Source organism: Haliotis rufescens, unplaced genomic scaffold, assembly GCF_023055435.1.
Source record: "Haliotis rufescens isolate VD_foot unplaced genomic scaffold, xgHalRufe1.0.p SCAF_63, whole genome shotgun sequence".
NCBI classification, from domain to species: domain Eukaryota; kingdom Metazoa; phylum Mollusca; class Gastropoda; order Lepetellida; family Haliotidae; genus Haliotis; species Haliotis rufescens.
The window spans coordinates 1,536,093-1,547,116 of record NW_025964354.1 but is presented as its reverse complement, the minus strand read 5'-3'; the positions used below and the strand labels follow the sequence as shown (position 1 = coordinate 1,547,116).

The window sequence follows — 11,024 nt, the reverse complement described above, 5'->3', positions numbered from 1 at the left end:
TACATCATGAGAAAATGAGTATTTTCTAAGACATTTTGTGTTTGATACATGGTAACCTGTGATCAGAAAACATGCCTGCCCCTCTTTGTCAAGTGTCTTTGTTGACTATTGCATAAACCACACATTTGTGACTGAAATGTGAATACGAATGCGAATCTTCTAACACCGACCAGCCTGCCAGGAATGTTTTCCCGCCACATAAAGCCGTGCATGAACTGTTTAGTAAAAATGTCCTGTGCACATGTATCAGACATAAACGATACATGCCCTGTCAACATGACTGTTCCTCAAAGGAGGTCAGGTGACTTCACACATCGACACAGAAACAGGATGTAAATTGGAGCAGCAGAAAGTAGGAGAGACACGTAGTTCGCTCCCGGTCTATGTAGTTAATGTTTATTAATTGGTAACAGTCACTATAGCTTGTTGGCCATTGGTGCACGATACTTTATAGTTGCAAACAAATTTGTTTTAGTTTTCGAATGATTCTAAACTAGATGTACATTGACTTCAGACCAGTTCATGGTATTCTGAACACGTCATCTGATTGTAGGAATGTACAATTGTACGATTGTATAGATCATATATTTACTCGCATGAAACAACATAGTGAACATAACATACTATAAACCACCTTCTGATTCGAATGAAAACAAGAGCTTTTCGGTGTTCAATGTGTCTATATAGCATATGCTTAGAAAACAAATGGGTTTAAATAGATTCATAAACAAGATGAAATAAACCTAAACGTGTACGTAATGGATCTGATGGTCAGGTGACGTGACTTGGTCGACAGCGTGTCGTCGTACATGAATAGCACGGATAGTGGCTCAATATATAAATCAGTGACTGGCCTTGACGTGAGTATTGACATTACGCTGTCTTGAACCTGGAGTATATTGCTCGCTGTGCCGTCCCATAGCAAACAAAGAAACATAAACAGCATTACACAAACATATTATCATAGTAAATATACACGCATGTCTTTTTATCATTTGGAATTTTAACAAAGCTTAAATCTCTTAATGCATCAGGCTACTTGTCGTTAATTATTGACTGGTGGTTTGGGAATAACATTAATATAGACTACCAGATACTTATTTGCCATTGTGTATGTTATAAGGTTAAAATGCGTCTCAAAACATTAGAAAATGGTAACAAACAGCAACAAACCAAACCGCTGATAGTTGTGACGTAGCCTTGTATTTGGGACCGTTTTGCCTTGTGTGGGCGTGCTCCCATTTGCTACGTCACAATGTCCAAGATAGAGGGGTAATTAAGTTGGTAGAGCTGATTACTCGGCCATCACCTTAAAACAGAGTGAAAGCTGCTGAGTCCCTTTAAGTCTTTATTCGTGGCAGAGTGACATTTCATATATAGAGAGATATTTAAACACTTTTACAATTCAAGATAGATGCAGTCACTGACTTGTCACATTGGATATATAATTGACAACCATGCATGAAACGACAGCGCCGGGTTTAAACTTTCTTAACAGGATTCTTCTAATAACTAAGGTACTTAAAGCGAATTGTGAATACTAATACTACTACTACTACTACTACTACTACTACTACTACTACTACTAATACTACTAATAATAATAATTTTGTGCTAAGACATTTCATACAGGAACTTATCAAACGTATTCACACAAACTCATATTACCTGTACACATATACAACACCAGACAGTAGCTCCAGTGTCCATTCACACAGGACAAAAGGTTAGATCAGATGACATCATCAAGGTAAAGCTTTAGTTTAAGTACATGAGCAGAAAATATGGTCATGCTATTATACATCCCTATCAAGGTAGTGAGGTTATGCTATTATACAACCCTATCATGGTAGTGAGGTTATGCTATTATACAACCCTATCAAGGTAGTGAGGTTATGCTATTATACAACCCTATCAAGGTAGTGAGGTTATGCTATTATACATCCCTATCAAGGTAGTGAGGTTATGCTATTATACAATCCTATCATGGTAGTGAGGTTATGCTATTATACAACCCTATCAAGGTAGTGAGGTTATGCTATTATACAACCCTATCATGGTAGTGAGGTTATGCTATTATACAACCCTATCATGGGAGTGGGGTCAAGTTCTGATACATCTGATACATCTCTATCATGGATACCTTTGTAGGTGAAAGTCGGGTCTGCACTCTGTCCAGTTAACTAGATTCTCTCTGTGGATTATTTTCCCAAGGACTTGAGTTGGACTCCACGTCTCCCACAAAGGGTGTAATGTAAACATATCCATGTACCCTTGGGTGGCATACTACCGCTGTAGAAACCATTTCAATGCTGCTTCTCCAATATTCAATTGACACACCTATGCTATCTGTAGTGACAGTCCGATGTCATCTGTACCTCCAGGATCACTGAAATGGTATTATTACTTCTCCGAACTGTCGCCTTGATCGGTTATGCATTAATTCCGTCGATGTTTTTGTTCCGCCATAACAATCACGTAATGTTCTACGCATGCTTTGTCAGATGTTACATGTCACATATGTTTCATGTTTCTATCAAAGGAAAGCAGTAATATTTTGTAAAAGAAACATGAGATATGTCTTAACTAATCTTGGCACATAGATAGGCCTAGTGGTAAACTGGTGCCTTTTGATAGTTTTGGGATTTAAAAACAACAACATTTTTCCCTAGTTTCCGTTGCCACAACTTTGACTTCGGCTGAAAATCCGGCTTGTTTCCGGAGCAGATCTTGAAAACCGTACGATATGTCTTCACCAAACTTGGCACATACTTAGGTCTAGTAGTAATCCGGTGTCTTTTGATATTTTGGGATTTTAAAAAATAATACTTTTCGAAAATGGCTGCAGTGCTCGTTTTTGGAGCAGATCTTGAACACCGTATAATATTTCTTCACCAAACGTGGCACCTAGATATGTCTAGCAATGAACCGTTGCCTGTTGATAGTTTGTGTTTTTTTAAGCATGTTTCCTTGACAAGAAACTGGTTCAGATTTGTGGAACATTCGTTGTCTAGGGCATAAACATTCTACAAATAATTCTATGCAGGGTTGTCTGAGAACCGTTACCATAATTACCTTTATTAGATTAGATCTATACCACTTGTAAATGAACTTGGACAAGGTATGTGGTGAATTATTGTGAAAACACAAAACACAATTTATAAGTGGCACCCGAACCAGCCTACTGCCTCGCAGTGGGTCCGGAAATCATAGTTCACAGAAACTAATGCCTTGCACACAACAAGACGTGCCAATAGTATTTCATGCTTGTTAAAAAACAAAATGTCTGAAGAGTTACCTCCCTTCCGCTATTCTGACGATAACTAACTTTTGTGTTTGTGACAACGTAGTCGTGAGCACTACTTGAATGAGGTAGCATTTAACTGTTTCGCGATTTAACAGGAATGCAGCTACCTTGCAATGCAGAGAGGTGAACTTGCCAGTCGAGTGACTTCCCTTGGATAAGCACACATGGGTTGTCATAATGTCAGTCATTGAGAGAAGGTTATGCTAGTTTGACAGATTGAAGGTTTTAAGGTTGTGGTCCTCATTAAGCGTCTTGCATCAGAACTCAAGGCCACTGAATGTGTCGGTTGTTAAGAGAATTAAAATAGTGATGTGACACTTCTCACTGCAAAGCAGTGTATTTTCCATGGAGTACATCACTAAGGTAAGCTTGGACTAAATTTATCCTAGTTCATCCTCACCCGTGAATGCATTTCTTTTTTATTTCATAAGTGAGTGAGTAAGTGAATATTGTCAGCAATGATTCAGCTCCCTCTATAAAACGAGAACCTGTAAATAATTATTTCTACACCAAGCAAAGGTCACACTGACAATTTAAAACCGATCGAGGTGATTTAAATATTAGGACAGTCATCAGCAATACTTGAATGAGGAAGAATTTTGCTATTTCACAGTAAACAGTAATTCACCTACTTTGCAATGAAGAGAGGTAAACTTGTCAGTGGGTTGACTTCCCTTGGATAAGCGTACATGGGTTCGATATTCTGTTAGTCATTGAGTGAGAAAACACTCTAGAGTTTGACCGAGCAAGTTTAGCCACTGGAGGGATAGGCTGGCAAGGCGATAAAGTACAAGAGAGTATCCATTTGTTGAGCTTGTTCTGTGAAATTGATATTTTTCTTAATCGTTATTGAGCTAGTGATTGAGAGATGCTGTGTATGATTCAGCTCGCAGTTTGACATGAGAGCCTGTAAATTATAATTTCTGTACTGAGCAAATGTGAGACTGAAAAAAATAAAACGAAACACACGATTTCGATTAAAGGACAGTGGAATCAAATGATCTGACCACGATATCATCGTTTATATTGGCACCAGATACAGATACCTGTTTCTGAAGATGAATCTCAATGGGTTAAGATCTGACGTCAATAAGTAACTTGCATACATGTTATTACCAATATAACCAATGCCATAGGCAGAAATACACCCAACACCGTCCATGTTTGTTTAACACGAGTTAAAGGAGTGTACTATTATTGATAACACCATTTTGTAAATGTGAGAGCCACTAATTAATAATTTTGGCAACATTTTGTGTTTGTATCAAACTATAAGTGCATCTCTTAATGAACTTTTATTATTTTGGACACTTATCTTATGTCACTCTGTGCACCGACATTCTGATTTCAATTCATACTTGGAAAACATTAGCTGCTGTTTTGATAGCTATTTAGCTGGACAAACCTGTGCGATGAATACATTAAAACGGAAAGTAAGTGAAGTTGGTTAATGCTGTGGCAAACAATATTTCAGCTATATTTAACCTGTAAAACAATCAAGCAAAACCAGTGATTGGTATCAGAAAATGAGTATTGTTTTTCTAGCAAAAGTCATAGTTTAAATATACATATATCTTATTGTCAATTGGTTCCAGCTTATGCTTATTTTTCGACTGATTCTTACCTTGTTATTTTATGCCGTCAGAACATTGCAACAATATTGTGGTAAGGTAATGTAATTACAGGAATAAACCCCAGTTCAGTTTAAATTAGAGTACGATGATAGCTATCAAGGCTACCCATCACAGAAGAGCATAGAAACCTGACGAGGAAGAACACAGCTTTGTAGATATGTTTCGCAGCAATTTGTGTGGACAAACAAGTTAGTTTCGTTGACTAACGTTGACATCTGTCATGACTTCGAATCCAAGATTCTTGTGAAAAATACCCATGCTACTGGACCTCATGACAATTCTAAATGTCTTTGAACTGAACAGTTTGTATTGTCTGTTCATGAGCTGACTGTATGTTGTCCCTCACAAAACTGGAGCATGGTCCCTGTGTATCTATGGTAACCATTTATTGCTAGATTGATACACACCCGTATTTTGAGTTAGCAGTTTTTTTGTATAACATTAATTATACTTTCTATACCTGTCATTTGACCGAGACTTACCTCTTTTTTTGTCAACACGCCTGAATTCGAAGTATGTATTTCTTTCTGATATATATATATTCTTTTTTTCAATCCAGATGACTTAAATCAGGTAGTCAGCGTACAATCTATTCAGCCTGTCTCAATTATTAACAACTCAACCTCTATACATTATTGCACTTCACTCTTATGTATGTGTAAATAGTTTAAATATTTCAGCCAAGTAGGGATAAAACGTGGCTTTGCAACAATTTAATCATACTTGGGTACTGTTTTGGTTCCTATTCAAGTGTACACTGATCACGATCCACTGAGTTTTCTTCATGAAATGTGCTGAATATAAATTATTATCACCTCTGAATTTTTAAATTTGATACTTACCACTGTAAGACTGCTCTATTGTGTACTGCAGTAATTGTAAACCTAATTAATTTTGTAATACATGTTGTGTTTCACGCTTTTTCAAGTTGTTTTATGTGCAGATTTCTGGATTAATATATTGTTTCAATTTGGGAATTGACTCGTAACAATAAAGCTACTAATAATGCTCTATGTGATATGATTAATATATTACACAAGATTGGGATGTTTTTGAGAGGTGTAAATAATATTTGATTTATTGTGTCAATGTGACAGGTTTCATGATGACACCTAACAACACAGTCGCGGTCCTGACTCTACTCTTACTGACACAGCCACTCTGCGGTTAGTCCTACACATCTTTAGAGATCATTTGACGATTATGATGAGTGATATATGACACTCAATAGAAATTAAAGAAAACACGATATTTCCAAATGACACAGTTCGTCTGTCATGGTTGAAGGGTATTGCGATACACAGTCTTCCAGTTGGTGTTATGCTTTAACTTATTTTGAGTATGATATATTTTTCGACGAATATTGTTATTAATGTACTTAAGAAATTAATTTCACACTGTGGGGGATAACTGAAGTATGAACGATTTGAAGCGTCCCAAATCTTAACTTTCACGGTTTAAAGCGTTCATACTCAAGTAAACCACCACAATGTAAAATTCATTTCTTATAAATTCGTATTTTGTAGTTTTACTGCTGAGCACATTTTAGATGATTTACGTTACCCGTTACAGTAAAATGCAGTGATCCACTTCACCCTTACGCAAAATTATTACAATTCCGTGAGAGTAAATGATATCTTGAAAATAAGAATTTTCATACAGATATTATTTTAAAATAACTCATTTGAGTATGTATGTATAACAAACGAATCAATCGGTATTCAAGCCTTGTTTCAATTACTTTCTTTACAGTTTCCACAGGATTCATCTGCCCAAATTTCAGCTATCTGGACTCGTTTGTACAGTTGATCTGTACTGGGGGGAGTATTTCACACAAGTATATCAACCCCAGAGGTGTAGATTTTGCAATATATGTCCACTGATAAAAGATAGGCCATGTACACCTGCAAACGCGTCGGCGTCTGTCATCAATAGCACGCAGACTGTCTTCAACGTTACGGCTGTAACAACAACAGATGCGGGAACATGGTCATGTGACTTTGGAGTTAATGAAGTTGAGACATGTAACTTGACAGTTGCAAGTAAGTATATATTCAAAACTCACATGTAATGATCGTGTATGCTATATACTATCTTACTGTTACAACAGAAAAAAGGTACAAGGTCAACTAATGTCCATTATGGTTTATGTGTTGTGAATGTTGAATCTCCTAAGTATCCATAAGCATTCATAATTTACAAAATGGTCGTTTGGTAGGCAGAGGAATCTGCAGACAAAGCTAGTTAGGAATAACATTGTCTTTCTAAAGTATTAGGGTATTTGTCGGGTTTAAAGAGTGAAATATGTTGATAGTTTCACTGTTTTTGCTGCTGAAATGAGAGTCCAAAACTGTGTACTTACACACATTTTCAAAACTGATTGAAGCATCTGAAAAGTGTTTTTTAATGTTCAATACTGGGACTTATAGACATCAGTAGAATGACAAATAATGTTGTCTTAGCTAAGTCTGAAGTCGAAGTGATTCTGTGTCTGCTTCTTGTGGTAACACAGACTTGCCCTGGATATCCATGGAATCAAAGAATGGACATTGTCCCGTACCTATATCACTCCAAGCGCAACAACGCGAAAACATTTATAACATTGTCGTGTTGTCACATTTTCATACTTGGATTTGATTTGATTTTTTTCGCATTGTCGCCACATCTAAAATGTATGAAGAAAGGCATTATCGTGATGTGATCCTGTGTCCAACACCATACACAAGCATCACGCTGGGCTTTCCTCCCACGTCATGAAATAATTGCAACACTGAAAAATAGTTAGACAAAACTTTCTCAGGCATTCAATTCGATTTGCATGGGGTCGAATCTGTGATTTGCCCAGATTATTTTCAATGGATTGTCAGCATGTGGTAAAGTGGTAAAGTCTGAGACCCCCTCCTGACTTTTAAAACGCGAAATAGACTGAGTTGGATGTTACATCACAAACAGACAAACTTAAGTGAGGTATTTGGTTTTAACATAGATAGTTTTTGGATCTGGTCACATTTCTGCAAACGCATATACATCAAGGCGATCATTCAGTTAATTTGACCTGAAAACTGTCAAAGCCATAAAATCAGTTGTCATTTTCTGTTTGAATGATGATTTTCTGTTTTTATCTCAAGATATTTCGATGAAACCTTTCCCTTTTCAAATTGTCCGTTTTCATTTTTTCGAATGGTGTTGTATATCATTCCTGTATTTACTGATTCAGAGACACCAACATGCAGCATCACCAGTAAGGAGGACACTGATGTACTTGCCCAGTAGCAGGAGCTGACACTCACAGTGGACATACAAGACTACTACTGTTCCACAGCCCTCACCTTCTCACTCCAGACCGGGAATGTGACAACACTGCTGATGGAAGCTGACTCTGTATCAAGTGTTAATCACAACACTTATTCAGTAACCCTGAATGTGACGGACTCCCACCTGGGGGTTGTAAGACTGATGTTTTGCTGTGACAACAGTCAATGGAAGCTTACTTGCAATGGTGTGACTGATCTTGGTGAGTTTCACGTTATATCAAAGAAGCATTTACAAGGCTTGACGGATATGAGTTATCACAACACGCAAATATTCGATTCAACTGTATAAACGGAATAAACTCGTTTCCAAATGTACCCCTTGCTTCTAGCAGTTCCAAAGACCCCGACATGCAACATCACCAGTGACAAGGACACAGAGACGCTGACCCTGTATGAGGACGTGACACTTACAGTGGACATTGCTGCCTACTACGACATACGAGGTTCCTACTGTTCTGTAGATTCAAACTTCACACTACAGACCGGGGATGTCACACAATTACTGAATGTTGCTGGAACCGGGGCTGATCATGATCTTTCACCAATAACGTTTAATGTGACTAAAATACACTTGAGTGGTGTAAGGCTTATATTCAACTGTCATCACAAACACTGGAATCTCACCTGCGATGGTGTAACAGAACTCAATAAAAGTGAGTCGTTTAGTAATTGTCGAGTGGATATAAGTAACACCACATGCATATATTGTGTATTGCTAGGTCCATTGCCATGAAATGATGATTCTTGGTCCGAATACCCATAGACTGCCCAAAACTATATCAATTCGTTTGTCCGAAGTGGCAAACGCCTTAAATGTGCATGTCCTAACCTGAATTATTGATTTAAATATAGTGAATAAGTTGGATTTGAAAATTTTATTATCATACATGGAATATATTTCGTTGAAGACATGGAGGGGTTTGTCAGTTTCCATGTTGGTGTTCCGGTACCCACTACCATGTATGTGTATTGGCATTTTGTTAATGTATTTATGTGTATCAGTAGCACAGAAATAACGTGTGAAGTATTTATCACAACACAGGGGTTGTAGGTCTGATATTTAGCTGTCACGATACGCTGTTGAATCAAACTTGTGATGGAGTGACTGAACGCAGCAGTGGGTCTTAAGGTTATTTAAAAAAGAAGCAAATAACATATTAGCAGGTGGTACAGGTCAACACGACGAGTACAGTTACAGCGTAATGCCTTGTCACTGTACTTGTCAGTCGAGTGGTACAATTCTTGCTGGTCGCAGTGATTCGTGCATGAAACAGATGGAATTCAAGATTTCGTATCAGTTTCTTTCGTGTTGCACCGATGTGCTTTAGCAGTTGTACAGCTGCAACACGTTCCATTTACCAACAAAGCATTGCAACGATACGATTGTGAAAGTAATGTCATAATGTGTCAACACATAATCCTTTTTCTGGAATAAATAGGAATATGGCTAGTTGTTTAAACGTCATTCAAGCTTATCTCACTCACATGATAACAGTTTACGCAGTTTATGCTTTTACCTATCAAAAAGACACATATGATTCATAATCTTGCAGAAACGAAAACCATTAGTTCACAAGGGAGCGATGGAGAAGACCCTCTAATTACAGTTGCAGGAGCTGTTAGTGCGATCGTGTTTCTCTACATGATCGTCATCACAATCGCCATTGTCGTGAAAAGACACCAGGTAATACCACAATCGTATATAACTATATAACTGTATCTAACTGTAGGAGAACACGAAAGTACCGCTGATGCTACCGTGGAGGTAAATGATGTGGCATCTGTTCCAAATGGATCTAAGAACATAACTGTCTGTAGTAACTGAAGGTTGGCTTCACTGAAAGAAAAATATACTGATTTAAAACATGTATAGGAGACAAAACATAATTCGAACACAAATGTATGTATAGTATATCAAAGTCGAGAAGCTAAACTAGTTTATCAGTGCATGTGCTATGTTTTGTTTTGTCGTTGGCTAAAACAGATGACAAGATCAGCAGACACCCCTACACACGATGACTTGGTTGTAACTGTGTCACAAGGAATACAGAAGGTAGCAGTCGTATATCCCCCTTCTGGCGAAACTGTGCACCAGTCTGAGGACAATGTTGTAGTCGGCTCGGGAGGATCTGCTTCTGGTAATGATGAACAAGGACCCGGACTGCGTATTAATCCTGCTTACGTCCCTACTACTGTAGGTGACAGAATTGTCACAACAGGGTCAGGTGTGATGGGTAGGTCTACTTTAACATGACTCTAGTGTGACAGGGTTATTATGCAAAGGCATATTCCTACCCAAAGAAGCCGCCCATATCAATATTCCAGCTGTATGACGTTTATAAATAATCGATTATTGACACAACAGTGATTGAGATCGTGAGGACAGATCTACATAATTACACGCAGTCATGGAGCCTGACCACCCACCTTATAATCATCTCGACTGTCGGCACCAATTCCAACTCTACTTTACATTATGCTATAATATTTATATTGTGTTAATTCCTTTCAAGTAGTAGGTCATTCTCAGTTCAAATTTCGATAAAACAACACATTGTCCAAAAGTTGTCCAAAGGTATGGTAAAATGCTATTGTTGACATTTGTTTCAGGTGGCGATAACCTACAACCTGAAACGAGAGGAGAATACGTTGGCCTTGATAGAACAGCTGTCCAGCCTTCAAACATTTATGAACAACTGAGGACATATGAACAGATTCCCAACATGTGAAGTGCTTACAAAGAAGCGGTTGTCTACATACTACACTTTT

General features: G+C 37.7%; 1 long non-coding RNA gene across 1 annotated transcript; it reads left to right on the top strand.

Moving 5' to 3' along the window:
* The first annotated feature begins 6,820 nt into the window (after positions 1-6,820).
* Positions 6,821-8,900, top strand: LOC125375947. Its single transcript, XR_007218851.1, has 3 exons — positions 6,821-6,983; positions 8,159-8,455; positions 8,588-8,900. It is a non-coding gene; the product is annotated as an uncharacterized LOC125375947 (long non-coding RNA).
* The last annotated feature ends 2,124 nt before the right edge of the window (positions 8,901-11,024 follow it).